This window comes from Acomys russatus, chromosome 6 (genome assembly GCF_903995435.1).
Source record: "Acomys russatus chromosome 6, mAcoRus1.1, whole genome shotgun sequence".
Lineage (NCBI taxonomy): Eukaryota > Metazoa > Chordata > Mammalia > Rodentia > Muridae > Acomys > Acomys russatus.
The window spans coordinates 22,151,322-22,172,239 of record NC_067142.1 but is presented as its reverse complement, the minus strand read 5'-3'; positions in this window follow the sequence as shown (position 1 = coordinate 22,172,239).

Below are 20,918 nucleotides of genomic sequence, written 5' to 3'. Positions count from 1 at the left end.
AAATGGATTGAGCTAGAAATGATCATAATGAGTGAGTTAACCCAGAAGCAGAAAAACTCAAATGGTATATACTTACTTATATCTGCATTCTAGCCCAAGGGGCATGTCCCACAAAAGCCTTCACTTACCAGGAAACTGGGACAGAGGGGAGGACATCCTATTGGGACTCTAGATGAGAGAAGCATGGGAGAATAGCAAAGTAGAAGGATCCAGAGGGTCCTAGAAACCTACAAGTAGAACATTATGATAGGCAGATTTGGGCCCAGGGGTTCTGCTCAAACTAAGGCACCAGCCAAGGACAATACAGAAAGTAAACTTTAAACCCCTACCCAGATCTAGCCAATGGTCAGAACATTCTCCACAGTTGAGTGGAGAGTGGGATATGACTTTCTCACGTACTCTGGTGCCTCACATTTGACCATGTCCCTGGGAGGGGAGACCTGGTGGCACTCAGAGGAAGGACAGCAGGTTACCAAGAAGAGACTTGATTCCCTATGGGCATATACAGGGGGTGGAAATCCCCCTCAGGAACAGTCATAGGGGAGGGGAATAATGGGAAAATGGGAGGGAGGGAAGAATGGGAGGATACAAGGGATGGGATAACCATTGAGATGTAACAAGAATAAATTAATAAAAAATTTTAAAAATAAATAAATAAATAAAAGTCATTGAATATATTTAGAAAACACACACACACACACACAAAAAAAAAAAAACCAAAACAACAACAACAACAAAAACACAAATAGGCAGGTAGAAAGTCAAAATACTTTTATTTGTGGGTGTCCTATATATAATCCTAAAAATTCCACCAGAAAGTTCCTACAACAGATAAACACGTTAAGCAATGTATTTAGATACAAAATTAACTCAGACAAATCAGTATCCCTCCTATATACAAATAACAAATGGACAGAAAGAAATCAGAAAAATGCCTTTCACAATAGCCTATATAAAATAAAATATCCTGGGATAACTCTAAGAAAGTGAAATGCATGTATGATAAAAACTTTAAATTTTGGAAAAAATAAATTGAGAATATATAAGACTATGAAAAGATCTCCCATGCTCATGGATCAAAAAGATTAACATAGTAAAAACTGGCCATCATACCCAAAACAATGTACAGATTCAATTCAATGTCCACCAAAATTCCAACACAATTCTTTTTTTTTAATATTTTATTAATTAATTCGTATTGCTTCTCAATTGTTAGCCCATCCCTTGCCCAACAAAATTCTTTACAGACCTTAAAAGGACAATTTGAAACTTCATATGGAGAAAAAGGAGGACAGCTAAAGCAATCCTGAACCATAAAAGAACTGTTATACCTTTCACCATTCCCAATTTCAAGTTGTATTACAGAGACATTGTAGTAAAAATAGCATGGTTCCTAGGACCCTCTGGATCCTTCTACTTTGCTATTCTCCCATGCTTCTCTCATCTAGAGTCCCAATAGGATGTCCTCCCCTCTGTCCCAGTTTCCTGGTAAGTGAAGGCTTTTGTGGGACATGCCCCTTGGGCTACTATGCAGATATAAGTGAGTATATACCATTTGAGTTTTTCTGTTTCTGGGTTAACTCACTCATTATGATCATTTCTAGCTCAATCCATTTATCCACAAATTTCGGGAATTCCTTGTTTTTAATAGCTGAGTAGTATTCCATAGTGTATATGTACCACAGTTTCTTTATCCACTCTTCTACTGAGGGACACTTAGGCTGTTTCCATGTTCTGGCTATTATGAATAAGGCTGCTATGAACATGGTTGAGCAAATTTTCTTGTTGTGTGCTGGAGCATGATAGGCAGTTTTGGGCCCAGGGGACCCGCTCAAACTAAGGCACCAGCCAAGGACAATACAGAAAGTAAACTTTAAACCCCTTCCCAGATCTAGCCAAAGGTCAGAACATTCTCCACAGTTGAGTGGAGAGTGTGATATGACTTTCTCACGTACTCTGGTGCCTCACATTTGACCATGTCCCCTGGAGGGGGAGACCTGGTGGCACTCAGAGGAAGGACAGCAGGTTACCAAGAAGAGACTTGATACCCTATGAGCATATACAGGGGGAGGTAATCCCCCTCAGTCACAGTCATAGGGGAGGGGAATAAGGGGAAAATGGGAGGGAGGGAAGAATGGGAGGATACAAGGGATGGGATAACCATTGAGATGTAACAAGAATAAATTAATAAAAAAAATATAGCATGGTATTGGCATAATACAGACATCCTGATCAGTTCAATCAAAGACCTATAGAAATCCACAGTAATATGGACAACTGATTTTCTAAATAAGGAATCCAGAAATATACACGGGATAAAAGACAGTATATTCAACAAATAGTTCTTGTCAGACTGTATGGTTGAACATGAGGACTGCAAATAGATCCATTCTTATCACCCCACACAAACCCCAAGTACAAGACACATTGAAACGGAAAGAGGAGAAAGTGGAGCATAACTTTGAACATAATGGCACAGGAAATGGCATTCTGAGCAGAACACTGATAGCACAAACACTAAGATCAACAATTAATACATGGGACCTCATGAAACGGAAAATCTTCTGTAAGATAAAGGTCACAGTACATATAATAAAATGGTATCCAGCTGAATGGGAAAATATTTTTACCATCTGCACATCTGATAGAGGGCTAATAAAATTAATTACAGATATAAATAAGGAATTTTCAAGAAAGAATCACAAATTGCTTAGAAAAACTTAGAGAAACAGTCAATATCCTTAGCCATCAGGAAAATAATATCAAAACTATTTTGAGATTCTATCTTGCACCTGTCAATGTGGCTAAGATCAGTAACACAAGTGGCAGCTAATGCTGGCAAGTATGTAGAATAAGGGGAAAACTTCTACACTGCTGGTGAGAGTAAAAACTTGTACAGCCACTATACAAATCAATATGGTGGCCCTGAGAAAGTTAGGAATCAATCTATCAATCAATCAAGACCCAGATACATTACCCTTTGGCACATACACAATGGATACTCCATCCTAGCACAAAGACACTTTCTCAGTTCATGGTAGCTTTATTCACAATAGCCAGAAACAATCTAGATGTCCTTCAGCAGAAGAATGAGCAATGGAAATGTAATATAGTTATACAATGAAGTACTACTCAGCTGTTAAAAAAAAATGACATCATGAAATTTGCAGGTAAATGGATAGGACTAGAAAAATCATCCTGAGTGATATAACCCAGGCTCAGAAACATGAATGTGGTATGCACTCACTTATAGGTGATTATTTAGACCTTAAATAAATGATAACCAAGCTACAATCTGTAGAAACACAGAGAGGGGAGTTATCTACAGGAGACCTCCATCCGAGGGGGAAGTAAAGCAGATTTTATGGGCAAGGAGGAGGAAGTGGTTCTGAGATTGGGGGGGGGGGGAGTTCAGGTAGGGTGGGAGATCATGTGTAGGGAGAAAGTGTGGGAAGATGTGACTAGAATGGAAAGGCATTTTGATGGTAGCATGGAAACCTAGCCCAGAGGAAACTTCCTGAATGGTATGAAGGTGATCCTAACGAGTATTCCTGGTAATGGGGGAGAAAAAGTCCCAATTGCTTAATTGCTTATCTCTTGTTGCCAGGTGGGACTTCCAGCAGGGAGACTTGTTTGCATTCAATTGGGAATTGGCCAACGGGGGCCCCCATGGAAATCTCCAAATAACCAAAATTGTTGCTAAGATCAAGAATCTCCTCTCTCTCTCTCTCTCCCTCTCTCTCTCCCTCTCTCTCTCTCTCTCTCTCTCTCTCTCTCTCTCTCTCTCTCTCTCTCTCTCTCTCTCTCTCTCTCTCTCTCTCTCTCTCTCCCTCTCCCTCTCGTTCTCCCTCTCCCTCTCCCTCTCCTTCCCCCCCCTCTCCAAACTGGCAGTAGGGCCCCATTGCTGAGAAAAGCACCCACACAACTTATTGAACATGGAGAAGTATAGCTGGGACTGAGATGAAGGCTCCACCGCCACATTCTAGTCTCTTTGGTTTGGGAAGGTACTCTGCAGGCTACGAAAAGAGAAAGGTGAACATCAACCCAACCACAAAACCCCTGCCCTGCATTATTTCCTGACCATAAAATACGCTAGGGCAGTGGTGGCAAGAAACTTCTGGAAGTAACCAACCAATGCCTGATTTGACTTAAGGCCCTCTCCGTGAAAAGGAACCCATACCCACCACTGCTTGGCTAACCAAGAAAGAGTGGCTAAATAACCCAGAGCCCTGGGGTAAAACCAAACACCACAGTCTTAAAAATAGTAAACTATCAATAAAACGAATGATGATATTGTGCTAAATTAAGAGACAGTACCTTATCCAGCCACCATGAGAACAGCATCCTACAGCAGCAGATGGAAACATAGGTGGAGATGCAGAACCTGACAGAATGTCTCCCTCTCTTGAGTGTGGTAGGGACAGGCACATACCAATAAAACTTGTTTTGTGCAGAGAGACATTCGAAATGGGAGGTCTCCATCAAATTTCTTTAAGTGGAGGTTGTAAGAGCCAGAGGGTGTGAAGGACACCAGAAGAACAAGGCCTTCTGAATCAACTAGGAAATTCACATATTAGCTCACAGAGACTGAAGCAGCAAGCACAGGGCCTAAATGGGTCTGCAGTAGTTCATATATATGTAAAATAGCTATAGCTTAGCATGTTTCTAGTACTACAGATAGTGAGAACAAGTGAATCTCTTAACTCTTGTGCCTTCTCTTGGACTTTTCCTCATTTTAGATGACCATGGTCACTTACTGTATGATAGTTTTTGCTTCATCTCATCAGACTTTATTTTGTCATGTTTGGCTGTTATCACTTAGAAGCCCATTCATTTCTAATGAGAGATGGAATAGAAGTAGATCTAAAGAGAAAGGGGAGGGGTTACTGGAAAAAAATAGGAGGGGAAACTGTTATCAGCACCGACATGTGAAAAAAAGAATCCTTTTCAATAAAAAGAAAACAACATATTCAAATGTTAAAAAAAAAAAACACAGGTAATACCAACAGGTAATAATATACCCATAGACTCACTAAGATATTTAATTAATTAAGTGATGCATTAAAACGGAACCACATTCATGGAACATACTGAGTATCAGTTATCATTTTTGCAGTATATTCCCTGGCATCTCTTGCCACAGACCATCTCCTCAGGAACCAGAGTTCTCAAAGCGTCAGTGGGCAAAGATAGGCGAGTGACAAACAGACGAACTCAGGGCAAAGTTTAAGTCTGAGTGTATTTTACAGACAAGCAAGGTAGGTTTTTATACACATTTTTTGAAACTGGGGATGTTTTTTGTGGTAACATTTTTCATACAATTCAAAATACAGGATGCAGGGAAATAATGTTGTCATCAATCTTGAGTCACTATCTTGGTATCAGTATGCATGTGTCCTCTTTATCAGTGGTCAATGTTCTCTTACTATGCCAAACATCTGTGAGTAAAGACAGTTTTTTCTTAGCTCTTCTCGTCATTATCTGGAGCTTTCTTAAACACTTTATTTGTAAGTCATAATATAAACTATTAGCTGGTGATTAATTCTTAGCCACGTTTGCATTAACAAGTGGGGTAGAACTTGGTGGTAAAATCACCTGAATGACCCTTGGCTGCAGTCCCAAGTTAGGGCATCTCCTAGCAACACAGTTGCATTTGAAAAGTTCTGATATGAAAGTAAAAACAGAGGTGGAATATCCTTGCAGGAACATCAGACCCATTCCAGGAGGCTCTCACTGGGCCGGGGTTGTCGTCGCGGGCTGTGCAGTATCATTTGTCACACAGACTCCACTGGAAGGGTTGTGACAATTTCTCCAGCCTGCAAAGACAAACTCTGAGCTTCATATCTTCTCCACCATTGGCCTTTTCCCGAACTTCTCTACCACCAGGCACCTGTCATTCTCACAGCCTTTGTCATGTTCTTATGAAGACTTCTTAAACTGTAGCAAGATTAATGAGTCTCCTCCCTCTTCTTCTAATACCCACCTCACCCATGAAATTTCTTGCTTTTTAGCTTCCTCCATACTGCAACTTTTCAAGGGATAACATGACCACATTCAGTCCTACATGAACAATGTCCACATGTTACTTACAAAACTCTACTAGTATTCAAAGTCACTTTGTTAAAGAAGATTGCTGAACTATTCAAATAGATAAATTAAACCAAGTGAAAGTTTAACAGTTTGAAATGCTCTACCCTTTTTCCTCCTAATCTGTTCATGTTATAGTCATTTCTATGACTTTCATAAATTTTTATCTGTATGAGACTTAATTCTGACTCCCGGCCTTCCACATCCTAATTTTAGTGTGAAAATTTGTACATATTATTTTCCAGTTGCTGTGATGAAACATCATGCAAAGACAACTTAAGGCAGAGTTCATTTGGGTACATGATTCCAGAGCATTCTACTTCACAATGTCAAGAAAGCATGGGAGCCAGCTGAGAGATCAGATCTTGAATTGCAAACACAAAGCATAGAATATAAACTGCATTAAACAAGGCATCTTCTCTCAAAGACTGTTTCCAGTAACACAATTCCTCCAGCAGAGCTATACTACCTCAACCTCCCCAAATAGCACCAAAAACTGGGAACCAAGAGGTTAAATCCTCAAGACCTACTGAGACACTTCTCAGTCAAGACATCACATTCTACTCACTGTTTCCCACAGGCTTGTGGCCATAGCACATCATGAAATACATTTAGTCTGATTTTAAATGTCCCTATAATCTTCCACAGTCTTAACAAAGTGTAAAAGTCCAAAAGGTCTTTTGAACTTCAAGACATTCCTATTATTGTAACCTCCTATAAATCAAAAAGTAGATGACATTCTTACAACATACAATGACACTAAATAGACATTACCATTGCAAGAGAAAAGAATGAATGAATAGTGAGGAAATACTAGACCAAACCTAGACTAAAACTCAGCAGGGCAAATGGCAAATCCTGCGGCTCTATGTTCAAAACTCTCCGTGAGTTTTGCTGTATGTAACATACTTCTCTCCTTTGAAGAGACTCAACTTCATTTGTACAGACATCCTATGGCTCTGGAACCTTCTATATCTTAGGATCACAACTGAAAGCAAGGCTTCACTTTCACAGATTTGAGCATTGATATACAAAGCTATATGTCTTCTTAGCATCTTCATGCAGGCACTTTGCTGCACACAGTGCCGGGATTTGGAGGCTCTCTGAAACCACAGAGGACAATTCCTCGATCCTTTTGTAGTGCATCTTTCATGACTCTAAATCTAGGGTCAGGCAGACAACCTTTCCAATTTTGGCCATCAGCTGGGGTGTCTTCTCAGGCCTTTATATGATATTTAAAGAGGTTTTTTTTTTATTCAGTTGCTTGCTAGGAGCAGCAGAGTCCTTATTTTAGAAGTTGGAAGGTTGACTGGATGGGGTATTGTTTTGAGGATATCCTCTTTTTTTCCAATGCAAATCAAGGCCCTCCATATTTAGTACTAAACTTCTTAACAATTTTGGGCTATTTTCCAACAGAAGCCTTGGAGTTTGTTAGCATTCTTTTGCACTCAAATCTGTATGTTTTGTATTTTTTTTCTGCTTGCTTTCATTTTGGCTTACATAAGAATGACTACTAATGACAAAAAGACAGAGTAAGTATCAGGCTACCATTCAATCTCCAATTCTAAGGTTAGCGAATTACTTTTTAATTTCCCCTAAGGCAAGTTCTTAGGACAAGGCAGAAAATTACCACCATCTTTGCAAAAATACCACAGGATGGTCATTAGTCAAGTTACTAATGTGTCACTCTGAAATCTCATGAGCTGGGCTTCCACACTTAATATCGTTCTCATCAATACTGTCATCAATAATTCTACTATGATGGCTCATTGAGTTCTGTTTACGGCATTCAATTAATTTTCTAGAACACATTTCCAGTATCTTTCATATCTCTGCAGAAATCAACATGGGAATGTTCTTCACAGAAATACCAACTCACAGTATCTACTTCTGTATAAGGTACTTTTCTGTTGCTTTGATAAAAGAGTGTGACCAAGGAAGCTCATGTAAGAGATTCTTTGGGCTTACGGTTCCAAAGTGTTGGAGCCCATGACATCAAGAACGCATAGCAGAAAGTTAGGAGCTTACATGTTGAATCAAAAGCCAGAAGCAGAAAGAGAAATATTAAAGTAGGTGAGGATTTTAGCTCCCAATGCCTGCCTCCAGTGACATACTTCCTCCATCAAGCTATAATCCTTAAAAAAGTAGAAATATCACTACCAACTATTGAATACATGTCCAATGTCCATGAGAGACATTCCTAATTCAAACCACCATAGGGTGAGTGCTTTATAATATATTAAAAGGCATAGAGAGAAAGAGGAAGGCCAGTGATTAAGAATAAGAAGTTGACCAGGACAATGAATATTTGATGTTAAGTTCAAGAAATCTCTATTACTATTTCAGATAAAGTTAACTTGTATAATCCAATCTTTCTATATTAGATTATATCCTACAAGTAATGAGGAGAAGAAATAGAAGTGTTTTTTTTTTTTCCTTTACTGTCAAGAGAGGATTTGTTGGCTCTCTTTTATTCCTTCAGGGAAAGCCTCATATTTCTGGTGCTCAAACACTGAGGTTAATAGCTTTAGATTATTCATTTTCATGGGGGAATAATCAATGAGGAATAGAAAGCATACAAGTATGAGCTTCCTGAACTCCAGCTTCCTGAACTCCAGCTTCCTGAACTCCAGCTTCCTGAACTCCAGCCTCCTGAACTCCAGCTTCCTGAACTCCAGCTTCCTGAACTCCAGCTTCCTGAACTCCAGCCTCCTGAACTCCAGCCTCCTGAACTCCAGCCTCCTGAACTCCAGCCTCCTGAACTCCAGCCTCCTGAACTCCAGCCTCCTGAACTCCAGCCTCCTGAACTCCAGCCTCCTGAACTCCAGCCTCCTGAACTCCAGCCTCCTGAACTCCAGCCTCCTGAACTCCAGCCTCCTGAACTCCAGCTTCCTGAACTCCAGCCTGCCTCCTGTTTTTGCTCACATTCCCTTCTTCCTCATGCTCCTCCACCTGATCCATTTTCTCCTTTTCTTTTTTTATTTTATGTACTGAAATATGTGTTTGTTTGCTTTAATAACTTAGTGATGTTTATGGAGAATGATTCATCTTAGTGTTTATTTACATTGATATGCTAGGTCTTGAAGTTTTTCAAAACTAAACCTGTATCTATTACATTATGACAGCACACTGGGTGATACATGAGTGGACACCAGGCCTACAAAAGCATTTTAGTAAATATGGTTCATTAATTGTGCTCAGTTTTGTCACTGGAATAAGATAGTAGCGGAAGAAACAAACTGGCTGGAGAAAGCAAGTGTAGTCAAAGTCAGCCATGAGGAACACAGAAGAGCTCTGCATATGGTCTGTCCATCCCCAGATTTCCACTCTCAATTACTATCTCTTCCTCTTCTTTAATACAAACCTGTCCTAGCTCCAGTGTCTGAGTTTTATTTTGAAGCAAAGTAATTCATGTGACCTTGAGGACAGGCAGGGATTACAGAACACAGCCCATTAAAAAAAGGATAGATGATAAATGGTGATGGAGAGTCCAAGAGGGACAGCAAAGTCAATTTAAAATCAGGTAAAAGATTGGGAGGGGAGGCAAAATCTAGATTCCCATAGTCTAACTCACATCTCAATTTTCTTACAAAATAATCAGCTAAAATTTGTTATTCTGAACACTTTTCTATACTTCAACATTTACAGTATAAATATGTGTTCTGCCTGCAATGTTGCAGTTCAAACAAGACAGAAATCATCAATGACTTAAGAAACATATCCCCATCACTGCCCATACTGTCTTTGTTGTTGATGCTTGAAACAAACCTTCTAGGTCCATCTTTTATATCTACACTTTACATATATGCCTCTTTAATGCATTTTCTTAAAATGCTAAAATCTAAAGGCAGCCCTACTTACATTTCTAAATATCCTATGCAACCGTCTCAACTTTCTGCCTTCCAAATAATTTTCCAAACCACAAACAACCTGAGTTTCTATCTTATACACCTTTGCTTCACTACGTTCTCTTATAATCTTTCTTATTTCTAATTTAATTCCTTCTTAATATCTTAATTCACCTGATCTATCTCAATTAATGACTACAGAAACTACAAAAGACATGTAGACACCACTGACCCAGCCCAAGGTCCCACAAGGCCCCACAAGTGAAGGTGAAGCTTTCCTTGTTTTTTCCTTGTGCACCCATTGCCTTCCCATTGGTCCATCCACTCACTGCTGTACACAGGCATGTTACTCTCTCAAGGAGTGTCTGCATAAGCACATGGTCCACTGAGTGTTGGGTAGGGCCAGGTTTTGTTACCAGAGCCTGCTGTTCACAGTGCTGAAGAACAGAAATTGGCTGAACAAAATAAGAAGCAGTTATATTCAAAGTTATCTCTGAAGGAAATAAAGATGATATTTCTATTTGATACGTCCATTCTTAAGAGACCAATGACTACAAAGAGTGTGTATGGGACACAAGGTTACATTGGGATAACTATTAATTTCTCTTCAAGGCACAGGAAATAAAGACAAGCGTAAAAGAGGCACCCGACTCTCAGCTGCTTCCAATGATCTGTTGCAGATGCCCAAAATGCTACTGATATTTTCTTTTCATCATGCTAAATCTGCAGACATCTTGTGTTATAGAAAAGAGCACAACCACCCAAGGGCAGTTATCCAGGTCAGCATGAATGAGAAATGACCTTGTGGGAACTGTTCTCAGACAGTAGAAACTTCAGATCCCCTTGTATAACTGCCACCAAGACAGTGATCGGAACGTACCTGGACAAGTCTGCTTCAACATGCCTGCATCTTGCCTCCATCCCAAGCCCACTTCCGCCTCCACTTGAACACAAGGCGCTTGGGGTGACATTTTCATTCTTATGTGCCACAATAATTAAATATTCTTTCACTGTATTTCTCCATCACTTGTCTTTTCAATTGGCTTATTTTCACCTATAGTCAAGCTAGTTATTAGAAATGCTGGTGGCAGCCCCAAACTCTAAACATGAGCCTTGTCACATTTATTTTTTAAAAATCATCTTTCACAATTTCTCATTGTTTCTTCATTTGCTTAATTTCTTACATATTTACTGAATTTGTAGCATATGACAGATGGTGTTTATATGGGTTTTCAAAGAACCAATGTTAAGCTTTGTATGATTTCTGTTATTTGGAGTTGTTATGAAACATATAATTGTAGTGTAAAAAGAAACTCAGATAAACACTGGCACATGTTATAAGATTACAAGAGACTCACAAAGAAATGGGAGACAGTGGATCCTCCGACAAACTGAACAAGAAAGCATCTGAGGAGATGAGGCACGGTGCGCTGAGGTTTTGGGAGAATGAGCCTGGAGAGAAGTCACTGAGCTGGATGAGACTGGAGAAAAGGGATTTATCCTTCTACTTCTCTCTAATTGATGCAGCCTTTGGCTGGGGAAGATCTTCCCTCCCTTTATTTTTTTGTAGATAATAATGACAACTCGGCTGCTATTTCTCACTCTGGGTACCTGTTCTATCTCTGGTGGCTCCTCCAACTCCTCACCCACACCTTTGTAATTAGTCACTTTGTAAATAAAATTTTGTCAAATTATCCTAATTTGACTGTGCCATCTGTTTCCTGCAGATTCCCTGATGGATACAGTAATTTGTACCAAAATGGCTTCAGGAAAGAGGCCGTCAGTATTGTATTGTGGAAGCAGATTCGAGTATTTCAAGATAATCACCTTGTGGTCAGGTGAGAGAGGAAATGAATGCACCTCTCAAGGAGGAGAAGTGGTCTGTGGCTGGTGATAGCATCGTGATTGCTCTGACCACCAGTGGAGCTAGCAGCAAATGAAATGCAGATAGAAGCCGAGCAATGGAGATTAGGGGGCTCTGTTTATCAGTCAATAGCACCACAGCGATGGATGGAGAATCACCTAGTTCTCATCACGCGCTTCTAGCTTTCTTGCTGTTGCTATAATAATAGCATTCTGGTCAAAAGTAAGTTGCGAAGGAAAGTATGTATTTGGCTTAAACTTCGGGGTCTCAGTCCACCACTGAGTGAAGCCAAGAGGGGAACTCAATGCAGGAACCAAGAGGCAGGAATCAAGGAGGCACATTGCATGCTGGCTCCTTCTATGACTTGCTCATAGGCTCATGCTCACCTGTCTTTCTTATGATGCTTAGAACACTTGCCTAGGTAGTGGTACTGACAGAGTCAGCTGAGTCCCCATCCACAATTAACAATCAACATAGTCACTCATAGAAATGCCTGTGGACTAACCTGATAAAGACAATTATTCCACCACTGATAATTTTTCAAATGAATCATTCTAGGACATGTCTAACTGACAGTTAATATTGATATAAATATGAAACATGCCTAAAGGGATGCCCATAAGGAACACACAAAGCCACAGCCTTAAATTGAGAGAAAGTAATAGAGAAACACAAGGGCTTCATGGCATCCTCAGAGCTCTTAAGTGCAGGAAAAATGTGACCAAGATCTCATCTGTCTATTTGGGAAATGTACAGAGTTATAGCTCAATCTCAATCCTCCATCAGGCATCTCATGGAAAAAAGTAACATCTAAGTACCTACAGTACAGAATCATTTGAACATAGTTGGACATAGCAACATATAAGGAATGAGACCTTACATCTCAAAATGACATGAGTTATTATTGCCGGTTCTTTTTTTAAATCACACTCATTACTTCCATATTGATTTAAAACATACAGAGAAGCACCATTAGAAGTTATAGTTGGCAACCTAAAGAGTCCCATAAAAGGTTTACTAGTCAGTTTTGCCAGGAGTTTGGAGACTGTACAGGTAGTGGATTCAATAAGCTGTGTGTACCAAGAGAGAGGAACACAAAACTCAAGTGAGAAAACACCATCAATATTGAGCTAAGGATTAAGCCAGTGAGAATCTGAGTGTGGTACTAACTTGAGTAACAGTGGCTATTCTGGTCCTTTTCTGTTGCTGTGAGAAAATAAAACACTAACCCACATTAAATTAGAGAGGAAGGATTTATTCGACTTATATTTCCAGGTCACAATTCCTCATGATGGAGAAGTTAGGGCATGAAATCAAACTTATATATATGATATTACCTTTGACCAGGGAACTTACTCATGGCCAAAGAAATACAGCAGCCATGGAGGATGCTGATTGTTAGTTGATTCTCTTGCAGGCTAGTGATCACCTAACTTTATTATACTGCCCAGGACTGCCTACCCAGGAAATGCTGCTGCCCACAATTGGCAGGGGCCTCCTCCCTCAATTAACAATCACCATAATAACAAATCCCCAGATACATCCACAGGCCAATCTGACTCCCTTCTCAGGAGACTACAGGCAGTGCCAAGTTGACAAGGTTAACTGGGATAGTAGTCTAGATTCAATTCATCCAATACTAATATTGCCATTATACTGGAACTTACTTTAAATACAATATAAGTTAGAGCTCAGGAGCTGGAAAAAAAATAGAAATGATGGAATGAATTAGTAACATGAAAGCTTTGAAAAAATCCATGCAAACCATTACATCAATAAATTAAAGAATTAATGTTGTGATTTAAAAGGGTACCACAGGTATTCTGGAAGATGTTTACAATAGAGGATAGGCATTTAATCAGGTTTCTTGATTAAAATGAGCTCCCCCAACCCCACATGTGCATGGATCTTAACTGTCAATGGGGAAGGAATCATGAGAAATATTTTAACTCAGGAATCTTTCATGGCATCTTTTCTCAGGAAGTCTGTAAATGAATAAAGAATAATTTTGTGTTTTTTTTCTGCATGCAGGAGGCTTCAGGGAGAGAATTAAAGATTACTTATGATGGAGCCTCTCTTGAATTGCCTGGTATAATGGACAATTTTCTGTCAACTTGACACAAGCTTGAGCCATCAGAGGAGAGAGCCTCAGTTGAGAAAATGCTACCATAAAATTGGGCTATAGGCAAGCCTACAGGGCATATTCTTAATTAGTGATTGAGGGAGAAGGGCTCAGCCCATTATAGATGGTACCACGACTTCGCCGGTGGTCCTGGGTTATAGAAGAGAGGAAGCTGAGCAAGCCATGAGGAAGAAGTCTGTAAGCAGCACCCTCCTGTGTCCTCTGCATCAGTTCCTGCTTCCACTTTCCTGCTCTGTTTGAGTCCGTGTCCTGACTTCCTTCAATGATGAACAGCTATATGGAAGTATAAGCCAAACAAACCCTTTCCTCCCAAGTTGCTTCGGTCATGGTGTTTCATCACAGCAATAGTGACCCTAACTAAGAAACCTGGCTGTAGCCTTTAGACTTTTGCCAAGTCTCTTTGATAATAGAAATTTCTTCCAAGAACGTCACAAGATAGATTTATTTTTTCTAGAATATCACTGTCATGCCTCAGAACTATATTGTCTTGTGATAGCACAGCACAGAGTTATGCTGCTTATCTGTGTCTCCCAAAAACTATTGTGTATGTCCAAAAATGTATCATGTAATTTCCAAGTGAAACTGGACAAAGGCAGCAACAATCCCTTCTTGATGACTTCCCAAAAATGAAAGCAGAAATGGAAAAATTCACCTTTCATAAAGAGACCTATGGTTTGTACCTTGAACTGATTCAGAAAGAAACAAAGTTTCATATTTCCCTTTGGGTTTAGAGACTAAATCCAGAAGCCTTAATGCTTAGCAGCCTTAATGACACTGAGATGTCTGTTGAAACAAGGACTGCTGTGATAGAACATGTGTGGGCTGACAACTGGAAAGTCAGAGCTGAGCCTTCTAGTTTTAAGTCAGATTATGGAATTCTTGTAAATAAACCTTGGCCTCCGATGGCTTTCTTGGAAACTGAAGTGCAAATGGTAATATAGCAAGTTACTTCAGTGATCCAATTAATATTGTAGTTTATATGACCTTAGAAGTCATTACACACAATTACATTTCCCTGTAAAATATAATGAATGCACACACACACATGCACACACACACACACACACACACACACACACACACACACACACACACACACACACAGAGACCAGGGGGTATAGGTGTTGTTGCTGTTGTTTAGGTTTGGTTTGGGGTTTTGGTTTGCTTTGGTTCGGTTTTCCGAGACAGGCTTTCTCTGTATAGCCCTGGCTGTTCTGGAGCTTGCTTTGTAAACCAGGAATCCTGCTGTTATGTACACACACGCGCGCGCACACACACACACACACACACACACACACACACACAGACCAGGGGGTATGGGTGTTGTTGCTGTTGTTTAGGTTTGGTTTGGGGTTTTGGTTTGCTTTGGTTCGGTTTTCCGAGACAGGCTTTCTCTGTATAGCCCTGGCTGTTCTGGAGCTTGCTTTGTAAACCAGGAATCCTGCTGTTATGTACACACACGCACACACACACACACACACACACACACACACACACACACACACACACACACTCCTGCATCGAACACTGGGTTTCCAGATGTGCCCTGCCACACCTGGCTTCCTTAAGTCAGTGCTGGCGACCCAAACTCAGGTCTTTATACTTATGGGACAGGTACTTTTCCAAATGAGCCATCTCTCAGTCCCCAACTAGCTGAAGCCTTACTTATCTCTGTGCCCTTAGATTAAGTGTGGCTGAAGTCTTAATGCCTAAGAGAAGAATGCTATTACTTGGGACCAGGGAAATGGGTCAATGAACCGAAACTCCTGTCTGCATTGTTTTTTCAGGCTCTTGACTCTGCACCAACAGTTAGAAATGTGGACCACTGGGTTGAGGAGCATTGTGTGTATTCTAGGAGGAGTCCCTAGGGCAACTGTCATTTCCACACCTGACAGCTCAAGCAATAGGAAATAGAGAAGACTCAAGGAGAAAGATCCCACGGAAGTGATGATTTCAGTGAGCTGATGCATTGGGAGGGAGTTTTCAAAACTTAAATTTGGTGGTAGAAAAAGACAATTCTACCTTGCAATTTAGATAATAAAATACAGAAAAGATAACAGTAGCAATCATGTGTCAGGTGCCTGAATTATGTTCATTCTCCATTTTCATTATGGGAAAAACACTGGATATGATGTACAGCCTAGAAGTCATGGGAGAGCGTGGCTAAGTTGACACTGCCACAAAGTAATCAAATTTTATTGGATTATGTTCATGTTAAAAAGTGCCAATCCCTTTACAAAGAACAGTGGAAGATGAATAAAATAGGAAGAGGATTCCCACCCATCCTACCATTTTCCCCTCAGTATCTGTTCTGTATTTTCTCTAGTCTCCTTGTTCCGTGGGGAGAAATTTCTACTCCCATATCTTCTCTGATCCAACCATAGCAAAAGACTTCATTCCTGTGCTTCTAAATGACAATAATTTATACCTGGCACAGGTAAAGTGAGTAGATGTCCAGGGCTGGGTTTTAGTAGGCAAGTAAGGAAGAGCAGCACACACCCTCGGGAATTGAAGGATGACTGAGCCAAGAGGCAATGACAATTATGCTTCTAGTAGGTTGACTGTTAAGTCTTGATTGTCATGCTCTTCCTGCTTCCTGTTCTTGCTGACCGTGATATTGATAGGTGTGTTCCCTGGTGTAGGCAGTTATTTCCTAGGAACCATTCTTACTCACAATTCAGTCTTTTACAACAAGATGCACTACGTAAAGGGCATGCATAAAGCTGTAAGTGCCTATAAAGTGGAAGCTAACTAGGAAAAACAGCAATGGTTGTGACTCACTTATAACCCCAGGGAAGGGCTCAGTGGGAACCATCTAGAACCTAGAACGTGCCATCGGCTGGCTTTGTTGTTTTTCCCAGAGCCCAGCTCTTTTTCTGTCTAGTTAATCTGGCTATCTCATAACTGATCTATAAGCCTCTTTATATATCCTTCCTGGTCTTCATTTTAATCCTAACACCCACACCAACTGCAGCATTACATGAATGGCCTCCTGTGCAGTCTAATTTCCAATAGTGTTCAGACTATGGAAAACTGGCTGGATGTTCGAGGGAGGAGTTTAAGGTCAAGGTTCTTTCTTGCCCCATGAGGTTGCTTTAAGGTGATTGCTTACTGACATTTCTATTTATCAAAATCCATACTGTACAGTCCTCTCTCCTTCCTATTTCCAGTGACCTCTTCTACTTAGCTATGAGTCTTAGAGACAATGTGTGAACACAACTGGCCTACCAAGCCATGTGATTCCCTTAACTTTGTTGTATTTTCCATTGTGGGTCACCCCCACACACACACATATTTATAATTAATTCCTTTTAAATAAACCCTCCATATATGTTAATTTGATTCTGTTCTCTGTTTCCTGTTAAGACTGACAAATAGAATTACACTGCATAGTAGATACTGTTGGGACTTAGACTAATGACAAGACTAATGGGCTGGGAATTCTGCTGCTTTTTTTTTTTTTTTTTTTAATTTTTTTGAGTTAATGTTTCTGGCTTCCAACAGCTTCGTCTGCTCCCTTAATAGCATCTTGGTGACAACAAACAGGGTCCTGGCAATCTTTGCAGTTAAATCTTATGATTAAATCATTTATTATAGGAAACAAATGGAGCTCCTTCTGTTAAAAATAAATAGGAAAAAAATTGAAAGGCAGAAGTTAGTAGCAGAAACAGAAACAGCACAGGGATGGGACTTGGGATTAGATTCATAGAGAATGCTTGGGGAAATACATTGGTATAATAAAGTGTTAGCACTGAGTGATGATTGTTAGAGCCTTGGAATATAAAACGTGGCTTGTTAATTACTGTTGATGTTATTCTTATAAAACAGTGTTTGTTTCCCTTAGCTCATTCCTTTGGTTCTAAGCAATGATTACCTAGCTTGCTGAAGACTCTCCTTCCACTTTAAAACCAGAAAAGTCAGATCCCATAAAAGGAAAAGTTTATTTAAAACATGGCAGAGGTCCCAAAGACTGCAGAGAATAAGCTTTGTAGGCATTTTCACTCACTCATCCCCAAACACATCTCCTGTTACAGAAGGGAGGCGCAAAGGCAGGAGGTTGGGTAGAGCTTTCAGATGAACTGCAATGAAAGCTGGAGAAGAATAGCCAACTAGTGTTTCAGTGACAACTACCAAGAACACATTTCTAAGGATGGAATGAAATCAAACCTGATTCTATGAATCTGAAACTCCTCTTGCAAACACTTCAGTTCCTCAATGGATTGATACAATGAGAAAGTAGAATGAAGGACTCAGTTACCCCTCATATATATTAAGAAGGCCGTATGTGAGAAAGGTTTTCCTGAATGCCAGTGAGCAATGATCCATGTTTTAAATAAATAAGAATAGAGTCATTTAATATAATCCTGAGAATAATGAATATAGGAGCTACAGGTTGGCTTAGGGATTAAGAGCAAGTTCTTCTCTCCTGTAAGTCCCCCTTGTGAGTTCCCAGCACTCAAGATAGGTGGCTCACAATTGCATATAATTCTAGTTCTGGGGATTCAGTGCCATCCTCTGGCCTCCATGGCACTGCAATCAGATACACAAACCAAAACACACACACACACACACACACACACACACACACATCCACATAACTAAATAGGAAAATAAACACTTTTAAATGAATGTTGATCCAAAATTAACTAGACACTATATAAAAATTAACTCCAGACAATATTGACCTAGATGCAAAAAAATTAAGAAGAAAAATTCTCCAACAAAGTTTGGGAAACTATCTTCATGACCTTGAATTAGGAGATTTATTAAACCAGACAAGACAATGACACTAACCACAAAGAGAAGATTAATAAATCAGATGACAGTATAATAAAGAACTCCTAGTCATTCATAAACACCATTAATAAAATGAGAAAGTAAAGCATAAGTTTGAGGTACCTGCAGCACATGAGGAAAATAGATTATGTACACCATCTATTAGGGTCCTATCAAATCTGACAGTCCAATAGAAAAAGTTAAGAAGCATGGCCATGCATATATAAATATCCAAGAAACTTATGATGGGGTTCAGGCATAATAACAAGGCAGAAATATGAACACTGAAAACACCAGAAGGATGAAAGGACTGCTCAATGGATAAGTCACTCCTCACATGAACATAAGCAGAGCAGTTCAGATCCCCCAAACCCATATAAATGCTATATTGGTGTGGCTACCAACCTATACAGTACCAGAGCGTAGGAAATGAAGACAAAGTTTTTAGAACAAGGTGGATTGTTAGACTAGCCATAGATATGAGTAAGCTTTAAGTTCAATTGAAGACCCAGACTCAATAAAAAATGTGGAAAGAGATTAAGGAAAATTGTGGCTCTTAGGCTTGGGTTTCAACATGTATTTGCACACAAATAAACTACCCATATAAACATGTGTCCACATACCTGCAAACACCTCTACACACACACACACAAACACACACACATACACACACTATATATATACATATATGAAAACAAAAACCACCACAATTACTCATGTTAGTATCTAAGATAAAAAGTACACATAAAGAGAATTATAAGAGAAATTGAAATCTTGTTTTTTTGAGATATAAATTAGTGCCAGAACATACATGGCAATAGCTACTGCTAACCGTAAATATAACCATGATTTCTCACCCAACAATTTTTCTTAGGTATCATACAGACATTAATTAATTAACTGTGTGCACTAACAGACAGATATGAATAATTTCATAGGGGTATTGTTCATGATAATCCTATGAAGGTAGAATTGTGCTCCCTAAAAGGACATACTGAAATCCTGTTCTACAGAATATAACTGTAAGGGAAATAGAAATCTTTAATATAGACCATGTTAAGACCTTAATGGAGTTAAGAGTGGACGGACCCTTTGTTTAATATTGCAGATGCTCTTGTTCTTTTTTTTATTTTTTTTTAAGCTAGCACTTGGGAGGTAGATTAGTCTATAAGATACAACCATAAGAAACACAGCACTCATGTAAAGAGGTGGATGTCATGGATCATGTTTATAATACCAGCTCTAGGGAGGCAGAGATATATGGATTCCTGTATCTCACTACTCAGCCAACCCAGACCAACGAGCAAGTCCTGCTGAAGTTATTTTTATATAGCTGTGTTTGTTTCTTTTAGTTTACTTCTTAACCCAGCTGCCACACAAATAATTGAGACACTTTTATATTTGTTTATAAGGCTTTACAACACAATTTTGAGAAGTTTAAGTCTGTTCTTAACCCTCTATGTTAGCCTTATGCCATCTTTGGAAAAGTACCCAAGTTACTTGCCATTTGTGCTTTCTTGGCTCCAACTGAATCTTTTTCATCTCTTTCGCATATCTGCCTGAATCCCCTACTTCCTCCTCTAACTACTCCTCCCCTGGCCGGGAAGAAGTTCAGCCCTATTCTCTCCTCTGTTCAGTGACTGGCTATAAGCTGCTTCATTGTCATATCAGGGGACAGTTGTAGAGCAGAGTTCATACAACATTGAGATAGCAGAGTCTCAGAACAAGAATTACAACCAGATATGATGGAGCTACAGAAACCAGCATTTGAGTTACACAATCACCTTATCCAGACATCTCTCTGAAAAAGACAAAGACAACTCTTGAGGAGCAATGCTTGAGGTTGTCCTTTGCTCTCAAAACACATACACACAACAGCTGCACATATGAACACACACACACACACACACACACACACACACACCTCCACAGAGTGTCTTAGTTTGAGTTCTATTGTTGGAATAAAGCTCTATGACCAACCAATAGGAAGTAAAGGGTTTTGGCTTAGAATTCCTAGTTTCAGTCTATCTCCCAGAGAACCCAGGGTAAGGACACAAGTATGGCGAGCACCTGAAGGCAAGAAGTGAAAGAGAGGCCACAAAAAAGTACAAGTTACATGCTTGCTCTCTGCACTAGTTTTCTATTTCTGTGATAAAAAACACCAGGACCAAGGTAGTTTATAAGAGAAAACACTTAGCTG